Source organism: Anser cygnoides, chromosome 25 (genome assembly GCF_040182565.1).
Source record: "Anser cygnoides isolate HZ-2024a breed goose chromosome 25, Taihu_goose_T2T_genome, whole genome shotgun sequence".
In the NCBI taxonomy this organism is placed as follows: Eukaryota; Metazoa; Chordata; class Aves; order Anseriformes; family Anatidae; genus Anser; species Anser cygnoides.
In genome coordinates this window covers 5363068-5378199 of record NC_089897.1, presented here as the reverse complement: position 1 = coordinate 5378199, position 15132 = coordinate 5363068, and the positions used below count along the sequence as shown (strand labels likewise).

At 51.5% G+C, this 15132-nt stretch overlaps 1 protein-coding gene across 7 annotated transcripts in view; it reads left to right on the top strand.

The window, feature by feature from the left end:
- PLXNA2 (plexin A2) overlaps window positions 1-15132 on the top strand; it is a 451101-nt gene that overhangs the window by 277791 nt on the left and 158178 nt on the right. Inside the window, exon 1 of one of the 7 annotated variants that reach the window (XM_066983026.1) lies at window positions 12124-12465. The exons of 1 other annotated variant lie outside the window; for it this stretch is intronic. The gene's annotated coding sequence lies outside the window, so the exon portion shown is untranslated. Of the gene's footprint in view, window positions 1-12123; window positions 12466-12901; window positions 13414-15132 lie in introns of those variants that run through there. 5 more of the 7 variants (XM_066983027.1, XM_066983028.1, XM_066983025.1 and 2 more) reach the window with 5 other exon arrangements.

Below are 15132 nucleotides of genomic sequence, written 5' to 3'. Positions count from 1 at the left end.
TACCTGAGTGGCAGCTGCATACCTAATGCATAATATTTCATTTTAATGGGGGATCTGCGGTACTCATGCTACCATCACACACTTCACAGGCTGAATTAGTGGTAAGTATTTAGCTTAATTTTACAGAACAGGAAAAGCTGCAGTAATGTAAAGCTGCTGTGACATGCTTACACACACTCAGGCTCCCCTTAGAAATGATGGATCGTGTTTAAGTATTGGCATCCAGCTAACCTGCCTGCTGTCAAGAGCATACTGTATTTTCTAGGCTACTTTCCATTTTCCATATTAGCATACAGAAGGAGAGAGATCATGCTTAAATGAGTTTGTTTAGCTTTAATAACATTTTTGAACGTCTCCAAAAATCACACCACCGCTATTGGCTCAGTGCTGTATTTCAGGCTTTGATTTAAATGTCTCTCCATTTGTTTGGGGTCAGATTACATCATTAGCAGTGTGTGCACATAGCTTACCATTCCCATCTTGGGGAAGATGCGCACCCTGAGCACTGCATTAGCCAGAAAAGCTCATAGAAATGAGCTTTGCAGTGGGCAGGTCTGGTGTGTGATGGGTCTTCTGCTAAATCAGACCTTCAGGTCTGTGCTGGGCCTCCCCTGGGATTTCTGACGGACGCTACAGCCCTTGTAACCCGTACAATGCATCCCATCCCCACGTGCCCTGATGACTTCTCCAGTTTATTCCCTTTTCAGCTCAGCATCTCTTGCTGCACAGTCCTGCTGCAGAGGTTCTTACCTAAGAAATGTAATCAATGACTTGATTTCAATGCTGTAGGTGTTCCCTATAGAATTTCCCTATTCAGTCAATTAGTAGGACTGAATTTCATATTACTTAACATCTAAATGCCTAGAAGGCAGTGAGTCCAGCATCTCCATCTATATTTGCTGGGATTATTGCTTAAAGGTGGCTTAGCTACTAAGCCACTGCTGTAAAAGCTCCATTAACTTCTTTACGTGTTGTACACGTGAGCTGGAAGGATTTCAGTACCACAAGTTGAATAAAGAAACCTGACACCTATTCTTCAGGCAATTAGACTTTGTAAAGTAAACTATCTGTATTTCATTAAGGAAATGGATCCTTCAGCACTGGGAATACCATTTATGAATATTTCCTTGTAATGGAAAAGTGAGCATGTTGACAGGATGAATTATTAGACGTATTTACAAACAGCTGTTAAAAAGCCTATGTGCAAGTCCCAGCTGTATTTCTTCCCTTTTTTTATGTAGGGTTTATTGCAGTTACACTTTGAAAAGCTAGCCTGATTGGCTTTCTAGCAAGGAGAGGTAAGCTTGATTAATTTATTCCTACTCCATGAGGCTGCAGTCACAACTGGTGGAGCGGTCTGTCTGTCTGCAGTTTATTCACAACTGGAATTAACCCAAGGGCAGACAACAAGTACGTGGCCTATGTGTTGTTTAATTACATCTGTTGTGTACATCTGATACCGAAATCAATAACTTTGCATCTTTCTGCAGTCGTGCCAACTTCTCACAGAATTTTTCTTGTTCGTGTGGGTGATAGGAGAAGAGAAATGAGGGCATCAGGGGAATTTGTCTGCGCACCGGCTGGGAGAGAGGGTTAGGATCCCAGTGACACTGTGATGGCTCTGGCATGGTTTGCTGCCTGATACTGCAGGTTGCAGGGACAGATAAAGAAGGATTAAGACCAAGATATTGCCACTTGAGGTATTGTAAATGCTACTTCTAAATTTGTCAACTTGGAACTTATAGGATATACGAATCCTACAGCATTAGACAGATCACAAGTACAGAATATGCAATGAGATTATTGCCAAGAGTCAGATTTCTCCTGTCTGCACCCCCTCCTGCTGTCACTTCACTATCTCAGTCATTCTCTGCTTTGTCGATGAAAGAGATACAACAGCCCTTGGCTCTAGTGCTGCACCCGAAGGGCTTCGGGACCACGGATGCATGGCACTGCAGCAGTGTGAGCTTGACCTAAAATAGCTGCTGCTGCACTCTGCAGTTAATTTCACCCTGTATCCCCAGCCAGCCTCTAGCAGCTCAGTTTTTTTTCTTTGACTAGACGCCATGTGGAAAGTTCCTTGTGTTGTTTCCATCTGACTGCAGCAGCATCTGCTGCCGCTGCTAAATCTGCGGCAAGACTCGGGCACGGCGGTGCCAGCCTGGCACTGCCCGCGTGTGGCAGCAGCCGCTGGGTGCGTGCCGGGGGCTGGCAGGTCTCCGGGTAGTTATCACCCACCTCAGTGAGCCTCGGTCTTCTCATGTCTCCGTGTTGGTCCTCTTTGCAATGCTCTCTGGCATGAGCTCGAGTCCATCTCTAGCTGCCAAGGCTGTGGAGCATCTGCAGGAGATCACAGCATGTCTGTGCTTACACATAAGGACGTGCTTAAATGAGTTTTCTCTTTGGGGACCCACTGCCACCTCGGGTTTCCCTGGCCATCCACGTTCTCAGGGTGTACATGAGGTTTAAACCTCTCCTAGAGGTTCTCCTGTTCTCTGCTCCGGGACCGGTTTCACAGAGGAAGAGATGGTGAAGCTGGAAGGTGGTGAAGAAGGGGAGCACCTGGGGCATTAGAGCTGCTGAGAACATCCCGGAACAAGCTCCAGGCTTTAGTGACTTGGTTTGTGAGGTTGGTTTTCACCTTGTCTGACTCTGGGTCTCCCCTGGCTCCAGCAGGTATCCATTTGCCACACAGGACTGCAGGAGAACCTCGTTCCTGGTCAGCACCTGAATGGGAATGGGAGACAAGCTGTGTGAATCCTCTATTTATATCCATAGCTTTTACACATTTATTCAAGCCAGCTCTGTTTTCATGTGTTATGATTCTGAGCATTTCAGGTCTCTCTAAGCTAAATCCATAAAACAAATATGTCATTTTTAAAAGATTTTAAAGTTAATTAAAGAAATGGAAGCATATAATTCTAAAGAGGTTAGATTTGCCATAGTACCTGTATATAATGCACCTAGTTTCAAAGGATGTCTAATGAAGGATACGTTCTCTCTTCTGGGTGCTTAGGTTGATGAGAAACATCTTTGTAAGGAAAATTGACTTTGGAAATGGTTCAAAGCAAGCGGCTTCTTTTTTATAAGTTCATGCCAAGTGACTGATTTGGTCCATAGATTCATCAGATCATTGCATCCAATAATATAATTTTGCTTATCTATTTTATATACGATCAATATGATAAATATTACAGAAACAGGGAAGTGCCAACTAGATTATTTCTGGCTGTAGCAGAGTGGTGAAGGGGCATGCTCCAGCTTCCACTGTGTGCCTTGTGAAGCAGAAAAGCAATTCAGTCAGACTAAAGGCTACAGATGAGGCTGTATGTTCTCTGCAATAAATGCAAATTATTTGAATTCATTTCACTGGTAAGAGAAAAAAATTAAAGCTAAAGATGTTGCAGATCAAGGAATTCAACTTTAAACAGAGGCAAAATTAACATAAAAGAAAACATGGCAATAAAGAGAAGGGAAAAATAGATCTCACTAAAATAATCTGCTAATGAATAGACCATGATCTATTTCTGAAGTACCTCTCTGTGGTGTGTTTTCACCCCATCTTTTTTTTTTTTAGAGCATGTACAATAGCATTATGGCCTAACTGCAATCAGTCTGCTGCGAACAGCTTGTATATATTTGGATGTTCACTGGCCCATGAGAGCAAATCGTCCTCCCTTACCATCAAAGACCTTCTTTTCCAGTTCCTTTATTAGGTAACAAACAGTTCCTATTTGTTTTGTTCTTCAGTGTTGAGCACATTCGTTTTTTTTTCTGGCTCTGTATTTTTATTTTTGTTTAGATTTGTTAATGAATTATGTTTTTTATTGTTTGCAAGGGGCAGTGTTGCAGTGTCTACTGTTTTTCACTAAGAAATACTGCAAAAATACCTTGTAGTGAAATACAGCCTAGAGCTTATCAATACAGTGTATAGACCCAACTGGGATTCTTCCATGAAACATTCGCTACAGCATGATGTTGGGATAATTTTTCTAAAGCCTCTTTAGTGGAAAGTAAATTCTCACTTGTTCATGGCAAGTGCCATAAATACTAAATGAGAGCCCAGCATCTCACACACCTGGTGTCCAAGGCCACAAAAGATAAATGATAAAAATTTTCTTGAAGTAAGATGTTCAGATTTACAGATAGCCTGCTCAAGTCCCTTATTTAAATTTAGCTCGAATTCTTTCCCTACTCGGGACTTCTGCTCATTTCGGCATGCAGAAGGACGAGCGGGCAGGGCCGTGCCCCATGGTGAAGGCTCTGCATGCTTGGGAACGACCCCATCTGGCAGAGAAATGGGCTCTGAGGCACGTTTTGGGAGTCACCATGAATAACTTGAAATGGTTCAAGCCCTGAAAATGCCACGGGATGTGAAGCCTGAGGATGCTGTGGTGCTGGAGGTGCTGAGGGGTTCAGAGATGGCAACCAGACATTGCCACAAGCGTGCATTTGGTTCCCCCCTGCCCCTTTCCCCTCTCTCTGGGTTAAGTCTCAGGCCCAAGCAACACCAGAAATCATGGAACAGAAAAATCCTTGCATTTGTAATTAGGAACAGCCTTTCCCCTTTGTCTGGGCTGGGTATATTTAATATTTAACTGCTCCAATTCCACTGCAATGCATATTTGCCAAGGAAAACTTTCTCATTTAAACCTTCCACTTATCCAAATAAAGAGGGAGGTGCTGGAAGTAGGTCTTGGCACAGCCATGGGGGGGATTTAAGCTGGGAAGAATAATACACTCGGTCTCCTTATTTTCTGATCTTGTCCATTTCCCTCTTTTGACACAGTGAGCTGCTTTGCTTATGGGGATGCCCAGCAGGCACAGAGCCTGCGGAGCATGTGGTGGTGTTTCTGGTGTCGGACACGGGGTGGGAGTACGGCAGGATTTGTCCCAGCACAGAAACCGCATCAGCGAGGATTTGCTGGCACCAGGAGGTGCCTTCATCACTACCTGGAGAGGTACCTGGGAGAACAACTCCTCGTTTTGATCCTTGCCTCATGAGAAGGAACCTGCTGGGAATCGGAGCAGCTCCCTGAGGCTCGGTGGAAGCTCTGGGCTTGCTCTGAGGAAACTTGATGGTTTCTCCTGGCCTGGCACAGGCCAACATGGACTTCCATGGTGTGTGGCTGTGGGCTTGCTCCCAGTGGGAGCTGTCCAGGCTGATTTCTCCCAGGCCTGAGAGCTTGGGTCAGCACTGAATGGCTTCCTGCAGGCGGCATGGAGGGCAGGAGGCAGCTGGCTGCAGGGCTGCTGCCAGCTCCTTTAATTAGGCGACGCAAACGGGCTGCAAGGGAGAAGGTGCCAGGGAATGTAAAAGCAGCTCATGAAAGGGAGTGCAGACAAGGAAGGGAGAAATTATTCAGGTAGCCCTAAAGTTTACTTTTAAGAGGTCTTCTTTTTTTTTTCATTTTCATATATTTTCCTTGATCTTTTGAGAGGAAAAAGATCGGTCCATAGACAGATCTCCAAAGAGATTATTTTTTTCAGCCTCGCTATTGCTTTAATCCGTGGTCTCTTCAGACAGGGAATATTTAATTGGTGCACTGGTGAAATAAAATGTTTAAATAGCTTGAACAGCAGTCGTTTTCCCTCTGTTGTGGCATTAGTTCCCCAACATTCCTGGGCCCCTTGCTGGGTATTGAGGTAAGGAAAGGAACCAGAGGAGGTCCCTCTCTGTAAATCTGCCTGTGATGTGGAAACTCCCTGGATACACTTATCATACGTGATCCAATACGTCAATTAACCCAAGACCTTGCTGCAATAATCGCGCACACAAAATAAATCACTCTCTGTGATGCATCTTTTTTGACTCAAGCAGGTTTCTGTGCAGTGGGGACGCACTGGGGGACACAGGAGAGGTGAGCCTCAGCTCCGTGCTCAGCACCGGGCCTGAGCATTTTCCTTGAATGCTTAAAATCAGGTGTTCCTTGGGCAGCCCTGCCTAAAACACGTGTGCGCACAAGCACTGAGAGAGGTAGAGGGAGCTTCTGGAGAAGCAGATTAGATGGAAAGATATCCTGCAAAATAATGAGGTAAATTAAAAGGCTGGTGCACTTGAAGTCTATTTTTTTCTTTTTTCTCCTCCTCTCCCCCCTTTGGGAGTCTGTATTCTTGGTGATTGTATCAAGATTGATAATAAAAATGTTCAAAATGAGCCTGTACCTGTTCTGGGTTTCTCTGACTTTGGCTGAATGCTCTGAAGAGAGAGGAGTTTCTTTTAACTTCTGTGTTTGCTTTTGACTATGAGCATCTCCCTCCCCACCCTTTCCTGAAAAAAAACTCCTAAAAATACTGAAAAGAGCATGAAATGATAAGCAGACTTCAGGCTCTGCATTCCTCAGTCACTTACAAAATGCTTTGCAGAATTCACAGCAGAAGATTAACAATCACAGAGCCACAAATCAAAGGATTTCCAACTCCATCCCCCTTCCCACCCATTATACAGTGAAAAAATCTCAATCTGCTCAGACAGGAGGGAAAAATCAGATGAAATTAGGGCTTTAAATAATTTAGTTTTGCATTGTTAGTAATAAACACTGCCTACAGGAAAAATTAAAAAGACTGTTGTAGAATAAAAGGCAGAGCTGCAGCATCTTTGACAATATGCTTCATATTTTATGTTCATTAGGACAGGGAGCCTGAAATACTCATTTCTTTATGATGAAGGAACTAAAGATTTCCAATGAACATGCTGCAATGAGCAGGCGGGAGAGATTTATTGCTGAAACAGCTTGTTAATCACAGCGACCACCTTTCAGGCTTCCTAGCGCACCTAACCAGGTCATGTGGATGCTTCTCCCCAAAGACACCCCTTCCACATAAAGGAATAGTGGGAACCCTGCAAACTTCAGTTGATCCCAAGGAATTTGAGATGCAGCTCTTTAGACCAGCGATTTTGGAAAACACCCAAGCACTGCAGTTAAAGTGCTCTGTTAGCAGTCCCCACACACACTTTGATTACCCAGCTCTTAAAACTGGACGTCTGTGTCACTAATGCGATTTTTGAGGATTTCTGCAAATCTTGTAGCCATTGGAGCTGGGGACCATGCAAGTTCCCAAAACCTCTCTGGGGTCCCCTGGGCTGGAGGTGGTGGGAATTGGGACTGGGATGAGGACCAGCCGCTGGGAACCAGGCTGGAGCACGGACCTGGGGCTGTGCGTGCGGGGAGCTCGGCATGATGAAGCCTTTTCCCCTGCAGCCTCTGCTGTTACCAGAATAAACACAGACTGGAAGTCTTCAAAGGCTGCCCCAAGCTGTGGGCTTGTTTGTAAATGTGTTATTAGTAAATAATTAATAATGTAGACAAACCAATGACAGAAAATCCAGCTCTCTGTCTTGCTGCGCCTGCCTCAGCCAATTTATGCGAGCAAGTCAAAAATGGAACGAATTTTTTCCCAGTTTCTTGTGGCACCCACACTGGCCACGGGGGAAGATTGGGGCTGCAACCTTTGTGTCTGCGGTGCTGCACTGAGCTGGGCAGCACCGGGGCTCCCCGGGCGAGGTGGGTGCTCGCGTGCCGCTCACTGCAGGGAGACGTCCCCGCCTCGCTCGGAGCGTGCCCCTGATTGATGGCAAAGCAGGCGCGCTCGTGTCGGAACAGGATTTGGCCCTTAGGAAATCATTAAGCTGTAAATCCTTGACGTGACAGGCTGGCGTAGCGCTGGTCTTCTGTTTCATGTCAAAGGCTGTGCAGGGACTCCTTCGTTAGCGGGCTGGTAATTGGCTCCACGGGCTGCAGTTGCGCCCTGTGCCCGGCACTGCCCAGCCCCACAGCCCCCACCCGGGCTTTGCTGGGTGCTGCCGCTGGCCCCCAGCCTCTCTGCGGCCACTGGGGGGGCAGCTGGGAGCAGGGGGCACTGGTGGAGCTGGGTGACATCCTCAGCAGCGCTTAGGGGAAAATCCGGCAGAGCCGGAGGATGTCCGGCCCCAGGGGCCCTTTCTTGGGACGGTTTTGTTAGCGCGATTGACACGGCAAGAGCTGTCCGTGCTCCTGGCAGCACGTTCAGTGGGAGATGTGGGAAACCCAAGGATGCAGTGGGACATTTACGTAAAACAAGAGCTGAGATCTACACAGGGTGCAGCCCTTGGGTGGTCACAATATGGAGCCAAAGGAAGAGCCAGGCTAAGACGATGCAGTTGCCTTCTGGGGATGGGCCAACATGACCGAGGTTTCCATGCTTGTTTGTCTGGTTTTAAATAGCAAAGTGGAACTAGTCTTCTGGCAGGGTTATTTTAGGCTCTTCTCTGTATGATTCCTTTGGTTTTTTTTTTCAGCTGAGGTAATTCTTAGCTATCCGAAGCCAACTCAGAATGGCATATTGTCTGCACCTTGCATTTCTGACACAACCTCAGCACAGATGTTGTCAGCAATTATGTTTTTGACAGTAACAAGACACTCTGTAACTCAGGATCCTGGGACTTTTTGTTCTCCTGCCTTTGGACTTAATGAAAACAGGGTTTGTTTTAAAAAAGAAAAAAAAAGGAAAAAAAAAGGAAAAAAAACACCTTTCAGAGTTAATTTCATCCCAGTTTGAACCGTGGGATACAGAGGCAGGAACCAAAGCTCACATTTATGAGAAAATCTGAGGAAGGGAAAGGACAAAGTGGGTTAGGAAAATAAAAATCCTTTCCATTTTCCACGAAGGTATTATGAACAGTGGAGAAAAAATAAAAAATAGATAAAAAAATTTATTTGACGAGGTTCTTCTCCAGAGGACCAGCTCTGCCCAGGGGCGCGGGGGGGCGCGGGGCCGGCAGCCGCCGCCGGGGCCTCCAGAGGGAGCTCGTCCCCTGCTCCGCGCCCGAGCAGCACCGGCAAGGAGCAAAAAAGGAGAGGTCCTGCTTCGGGACTGAGGGGAAAGCAGAGGTTTTTTGTTTGGTTGGTTGGTTTTTTTGACCCTTGGGGTGGCAAATGCAGAGCAAATGAGAAGGTCGGGTGCTGCTGCGTGCGGCTGCAGGCAGCGGGAGAGGCATCGGGGAAGGCACGAAGCCCTGTGGGGTCTCCTTCTCTGGGGATATTCATGACCCGTCTGGACGCCCACCTGGGCAGCTTGCTCCAGGGAACCTGCTTTGGCTGGGGGGTTGGACCCCATGATCTCTCGAGGTCCCTCCCAACCCCGACAATCCTGTGATTCTGGGAAGCCGCCTCAGCCGGGCCTTGGCCGGAGCACGGCAGCAGGGGGAGAGGCCTGGGGCTGCTCCCAGCCGCCAGAGCCATGACCCTGTGCCCTGGAGCGGGGGACTTTGTCTCGGAGGGGGACAGGGAGCGATGGGGAACACGCAGGCAAGCGATCCTCCACCGACACCTCGCCTCCCCGCTGCCCGAGGACTGCTCCGGCATCTGCGGTGACTGGGTGCGTGTAGCTGCATGCAGAGGTTGTGTGGCGCTCCGGGGGCACAGGACTGCACACTTACGTGCATGTGCATCCTGATGCACTTGCTTAACTCGCTGCATGAGTGCTTGCCACACAGTATATTTGATAAAATTAGAGGCAGATCCTTTCCTCTGTTTGGGCTCCAGACTTTGATTCCAATACTTAGCACCTATCGTGCTTTTCAGGAAAAGGCGAATACAGATATCAACAGAAGGATTTCTGCAGCAGTTGCTTCAGCAAAGAGCTTGCTAATATTTAGAGCGCACAGACAGCTCGTGAGACAAGCAGCACATCCGTCACCTGAGCAAACCGAGGTGAATCTCCACCTGTTTTGCTTTGCTCCCCCCAGCCCTTTGCTCCCACACCCCATACACGAGCTACTCTGCGAGTCTCAGGGCTGCTCCCCGGCCAAGCAATCCTGTAATTACCCTGAGACAGACTCTCCATACATGAACATAATTGACCATCAATAAATAATATACAGCAGACAGGATGCAGACGGTCCTGCAAAGAGGAGAGAAATGGTTGTTGAGACACTCTGACCTGCCTTGTACAGCTTTCTGCGAAAGGGGAAATTGCATTAGTGGGCTGCGCATTTAACCAAGGATGGTATTTGTAATAGGATTTAGTACCATTCGCTGTGAATGCATGACACAGTAAATGTATTAGGGACAGAATAGTGAAAGAGAAAAGCTTGCTAAGGAACCAATGCTGCCATCCACTGAGTGTCTTCTGTTCCCTCTCCTGAGCTAAACAGATTCAACTTGCGGATCTCTTCAGGATGTCAAAGCGCCCTGCTCTAGAGCTCCCAGCAATGTCAAGGGGACCCTGTTCATGGGAACAGGACTGGGCTCTTGACTGTGCCACACAGGGAGGTAGGCTCATGCTCCACTGAGTGCTGTACAGGCAGTATTGGAAGGGAAAACCTTTTCTGAAGGATGCTAAATATGATTAGGATGGGGAAAGATGGGGAGAAAGGCACACAAGCAAATGCGCCTTTTTTTCTCTGGAGCAGGGCAGTGCACATCCTAGTTTACAGCCCTCCCAGGAGGGGAAAATCCCCTTGAAAGGGAAGGTGCAGGAACCAGAGCTGTGCGGCAGCACGCAAAGGCTGTTGAGCCCTGTGCATGGGTCAAACAGCAAAACTAACTGCAGCTGGGGCTTCTCCCCTGAAAGTACTCCTGCGGGCAAGGGGGGACGAAGCTCTTCCATCGGACTCACCCCTTGCCTTCTCTCTGTTCCTCTGCACCTGGATGTGGAGCACACACACAGAAGTTTTCTCCTCTGCCTCCTCGTCCCTCCAATGCCAGGTGCCAGCAGAGGGCAGCCGGTGGGCCACACTGCACAACCCGGGGGGTTTGGGGCAGCCCCTGGGGGAGTTCATGGAGTGGGACCCCTGGTGGGCCCCGGCTGGGCAGCGGGGGGACAGGGCCCTGTGCGCAGCAGCACTCATGGGAGGATGTTGTGGGGCCACATAAATAAATTGTGAAAGGAATTCTGGATGACAAGAGATGCAAACCAGCACTCCATCGTGCCTTTGATTCCCTCCATCAGTTGCCATCCTAAAACTTGCTCGCATGCCACCTTGCTCGGACAGGCTTAGCTGGAACACAAAGCTCGTGGGGGCTCGGAGCAGCGTGGCCGTGCTGTCCTGCCGCAGGCTCCGAGCCTGGGTTGCCGCCCGAGCCTGCGCTGTGCCGTGCAGACCTCACAGCTTGCTTGGGGCGAGCTTGGCTCTCAAACCCGGAGCTGCCCTGCAGCGCGTGGATGTGTTCCCAAGGCCCTGCAGGCCGGGAGGAGTGACCTGTGTGGCTCACAAGGGGCTGAACAAGGGGGCTGCGGGTTCCCTACAGCTTCCAGGCGTTTCTGAAGCACTTGTGCTAGGCCTGCAGGAGAAGCCAGGCGGTGGCTGTGCAGTGAGCCACTGGATCCCACGGAGTGATCCCCACGTTTGGGAGCTGTGGGTGCTTGCAGAGCTCCCATTCCCAGCCAGCTGCAGCAGCTGTGGCTGGTCTCTGCCCACTTCTGGCAGGCCAGAGGTGACACGGCTGGTGGCTTCAGGGACCTGCAGGGCGTCCACAGCTCTTGCTCTGCTAGAGCTACGTGGCCTCGGTGGCAAACTGAGTTGTCAGTGTAAGCCCATTTCCCAGACGGGGAAACTGAGGAACAGAGCACTCGGGTGCCCCTCATCCTGCCCAAAAGGCAACAAAGTGTGTACCAGGGGGTCAGGGCAGCCCCCAGCCCGCCTCCCCGAGCTGGTGGGGGGCTGTCAGCCAAGAAGGGCACAGCCGAGGGGGCAGGCGGGCAGCCTTCGGGAGGCGGCAGCCCCTAATTCCCCCTCCCGCTTGACCCCCACCCAGCTGCGGTGCTGCCCGGGGAGGCGCAGCCCCCCTCAGCCCCCCGGGGGTCGGGCAGCCTCCGGAGCTGCCCGTTCCCGAGCTGGCTTTAGGGCTTTGTTCCAGCAGCAGCGGGGCCGTTTCCCCAGCAGCTCGCTCGGCTCGCCGGGGGCACGGGGACGGCTTTGGCGAGCGGGGGGGGGGGGGGCGGGACGGCGGCGCAGGTGAGCCGGGGGCAGCGTTCTCCTGCTCCTCCTGGACTTGGGGGGGGGACGGAGGGGGCGAGCCCCGCTGCTCGGCGCCGAGGCGGAGGAAGGGTTAAGGCGGGGAGCGGGGGCGGCGCGGGGGCGGCGGCGGCGGCGGGCGGGGAGCGCCGGGGCTCGGCGGCGGGGAGCGGAGCGGAGCGGAGCGGGGGGGGGCTCGGAGCGGGGCTGCGGGGGGGGGGGGGCTCGGAGCACGCCCGGGCTGGGCGGCGGGCGGATGCTGGGGAGGGCGGCCGGGAGCCGGCGCTCGCCGCCGCCGCCGCCGCACTCGGGCAGAGGCTGCGGAGGCTCCGGAGGCTGCCGAGGCACCGGAGGCTGAGCCCAGCCGCGCCGCACCCGGGCAGGCTGCGGGGCTGAAGGCGGACGAGCAGCGGCGGCGGGCGCCCGGCCCTGGATTTGCACGGTGGCGGGGGCCGGGGCCGCGCGGCTCAGCCCGCCGTGAGCCGGGGAGCCCCAGGAGGAGGGCGGCAGCGGAGCCGCGAGGTCTGGTGAGTGGCCGAGGCTGGCGAGGGGCTCCTGCCCCGCGGGCACCCCAGGGTGCGGGGCTCCCCGCGGGCACCCCGGGGTGCGGCTGCCCCGGGAGGGTGCGGGGGGAGGCTGGGGCTCGCCGCCCCCGGGCGCTGCGGGGTGCGCTGCTCGGTGGCAGGAGCCGTGCCGAGCCGTGCCGAGCCCTGCTTAGCCCAGCCGAGCCGTGCCGAGCCCAGCGCCCCCGCGGAACCAGCGCGGCCGGCAGCGGCTGGGGCCGGGAGCAGCAGCCCCAGGTGCTGCCCAGCGGCGGCCGCGGGGGATGCAGAAATCCCGGGGAGCTCCCCCGGGCACCTTGCCTTCCCCCCTCCCTCCCGGTCCGTTCTCCGCGCGCGGCAGCGCTGCGGGTCCCCCCGGCATCCCGGCGGCACTTGTTAGCGCTCGGCCGTGCTCCGGAGCAGGCAGCACCGGGACGAACTGCTTCCCGGCACAGCTCCTGCTGGCGAGGAGGGGTTCTTGGAAAGCACCTCCTGAATCTGGGGAGAAAAATCCCTTTCAGAACTTTCCCAAATCCTTGCGAGACCTTTATTGAGAGGCAATGAAGGAAGGGAAGACGAGCGCGTTCAGGCTCCCTTCAGGGAGATCCTGACTTGTGCGCGGTGGTCCACGTCTTCTCCAGCCCCGGAGCTGTGTGCTCGCAGCAGAGGCTGCCCTGCGAGGGCTCGAGGTACCTCTGTCCTCTCGTCTCCTGACCTCCCTTTAACCTGGCCTGGCCAGGCAGTACAGGCTTTGTTCCCATTCACGCCCGTTCCTGGAGGTGAAGTGAATGATGTTCAGTTAATCTGCGTTCAAAGGGGTATCAGAAAGTCAATAGCGTGATATTAAGCGGTGCGAATAGTAAGTGGTGGAGGGGAAAAAAACCAGCAGACCCTGTACATCTGTGACCTGCAGTTCAAGATACTGGCTTGGAGGTGAGAAAATGTGAAGTTTGCAGAGCACCACGGTACAAAAACCTGCTGCTGATCGGGTTTCCTTGCTATTTGCTGAGCACTTGATACTTCGCTGGTGGCTTGAATGTGCTTAATAGATCTCAGCTGGCTTCGGGGAGCTGGTCTTGGCTGTCCTTCTCTGCATGGCCTCATTGATAACGGTGCTTCTAAAAGTTAAATCAAATGACCTACTTTACAGCTGAAAGATGGATGCCTCAGAAGGAATCTGTGCTATCTTCAGAGCAGATGTTTAGCTTTTTTCCTTTAACACAGAGGTGTTAGATCCTTGAAAAAGTGATTTTTTTTTTCTTTATTGCTGTCCTTTTGCCATTTGTTGTCACTCTGAGGACCTCAAAGCTTAAATGTGGTTTTGGGGTGGTGCAGGGAACCAGATAAAATAGCTTTGACTTAAGAAACTTGGCGCCAGCAATGGGTAATGTGGATGTATAACTGTTGTGAAATGGCTTATATAGGGAACCAGTCATCTTTCTCAACCATCTCCACAGTGCTTGTTGCAAGAAGACTAGCACAACTCACTTTTCATTGTTTTTATAGTGTTATTTGATGTAATTAATTGTGAGGCTCCCCCTCGGCTGGTAACAAGTTTCTGTGGTAGAAACAGGTAACAGATGCTGCACGGAACGTGCACACAATCCACCGATATGATAGAAGCAGCTTTTCCTGGTGCTCTTATCACTCTGTCTTGCCCTTCGTGTTAACCCTGACCTCCCCTGCGCCTCTCACGGAAGGGAATTTCGGTTTTGACGCAAAAGTGAAAATGCAGATCCAGACTGGATGTGGGAGTCTAGAGAGGGGAAAAAAAAAAAAAAAAAGGTGACTGCTACTGCCCTGTGTTCTTTAACTCTCTTCAGCAAATTGCATTAGTATGTGACAAATTGGCTTGCAAAACAGCTAAATGGAAATGGCATTTGGAGCCGTTTGCTGTGCAGACCCTGTGGCGTCTCAGGGAAAGGTGTGATTTGCAGTATCTTCCTGAGATCCCCGGTTAACCGCCACTCCGAGGCTTTCCAGAACTTACTTCGGGAACTCCTGTTGCAGCTAAACGTTGGAGTCAGGAGCGTGTCTTGGAGTAATCGCCCAAAAGCTGGGGCAGAGGTGGGTGCAGCCTGCCTCTTGCAGTAGGCAGCTTATACGAAGAACTGAACTAGGAAAGAAAGCAAAAGCTAACACCGAGAAACTGCGTGGGGTACGGGGGAGGAGGGATGAAGGAGGAAAGCTGTTCTTCTTTTTGGGTGCCAGTGTGCGGCTCTCCTGTAGGAGCTGGCTTCTGCCTCAGCAGCACCTTTGTTGAGCCGGGATTTTCAGCGGCTCTCAGAGGAGCGAGCTGAGCTGTAACTGCAACAGGAAAACGTACACCTGCTTCTCCTCCCGCTTCTCTGCGCGCATACACGTCTGCCTGAACGTGGCAGTGATCAAGCTGTTTTAATTGGCCCCTCTGCAGCTTTGCACAATAAATATGTAATGGGGGAGAGTGCCCCCCTCTTCCGCCTGGTGTCAAGGCTGTCATTTTTGATGGGGAAGCGTGCGCTCTGCTCGCCTCGTCCCTGCGTGCTCGGCACCGTGCGCTCCCACTCCAGCCTGGTTCTTGGTGTGTGCAAACTGTCCTCCCCCGCCGGGGTTTGGCATCCTTAAAAAGAAAAAAAAAAAGATGAACCTGAGTGCGCAGTGCTCCTGAGACGA